The 1,151-nt window shown below is 36.5% G+C and overlaps 1 pseudogene; it reads left to right on the top strand.

Annotated features, from left to right (window-relative positions):
• The window catches only part of LOC109240941, a 13,830-nt pseudogene that overhangs the window by 7,730 nt on the left and 4,949 nt on the right, over positions 1-1,151 (top strand).

Raw genomic sequence — 1,151 nt, forward strand, 5'->3', positions numbered from 1 at the left:
CCACACACACACACACAGAGGAAAAAAAAAGGAACAGACTAAAACCATAGAGATGTCAGACCTTTTACTAGTGGCCTGTAAATAAGTATGCCAAAATCACTTTCCAGCATCAATAAACAGTTAGCAACTGTTTTTAGAGTGTAAATGCTTTTTATTTCACCTCGTGTTCAGGAAACATTTTTATGAAGGTGACTAAGGTTTAATTTTCGCAATCCAAGATGTGGGGATCCAAAAATGCAAGACTTGTCTAAACAGCAATAATAATGGTTCCAAAAGAATTGAATATGAGCCAACACGAAGGAGAAGGAAGTGTTCTTTACGAACTGTCAACTTGGCTTTTGATCTTTCTGTACTGCCATGTTTTAACCAAAACCAGCAAATGTTACTTTCTGTTCTCAAATAAATGCAGTTGTTTCTTCCTCAACCACTAAATCATATAGGTAAAGCAATCATTTTCCTTACAGTGCACATAAGGGGCTCCTAGGTTAGTCTACTGTACTTTGCCATGATAAAGGATTCAGGACTTGCTTATCAGAGCCACAAAAAAAAAAAGAAAAGAAAAAGAAAAAGAAGATCAAGGATTTCAGGTTCTTTAGATGCTTAAGCTTGAATTTTCTACTAGGTCAAATATAAGAGGGCCTCAGAGGGAATAAGAAAGAAAAGCTTTAATTATCCTGAGGATGAAACTTTAACAAGTTCCATAACCAAAATGAAGATAGGTGAATATTTCATATATTACGATATCCTGTCAATGACTGTAGTTGAAATTACTCTCCACCATTCAATCTATGGAAAACGGTACTGGATTAATAGAAGCTCATCTGTGGCCTAGCTCTTATTTCCCTCTTCCATTATTTTGCAGAAAACACCCAAGGACAAGAAAGCAACCATGTTGATTCATGGCCTTGTAGACAAGGTATCGTATTTGTGTTGCTGTATGATTGTATCCCCTTGGAGCTACTCGTTTGATACTTGTTATTACGGTCCATAGTTTTTTGATTGAAAATGTTACTATTGCTTGGTGAGCTTTCACATGTAGAATTACTAAATGGAATATTCTACCTTCATCTGGCTACTTGGACTTAGCAGGTGCTAAAACACTCACTAGCCCAAAGTACACGTTGACTCTTTTGCCAAGTGCATATAGAGCT

This window comes from Nicotiana attenuata, unplaced genomic scaffold (genome assembly GCF_001879085.1).
Source record: "Nicotiana attenuata strain UT unplaced genomic scaffold, NIATTr2, whole genome shotgun sequence".
Classification (NCBI taxonomy): Eukaryota; Viridiplantae; Streptophyta; class Magnoliopsida; order Solanales; family Solanaceae; genus Nicotiana; species Nicotiana attenuata.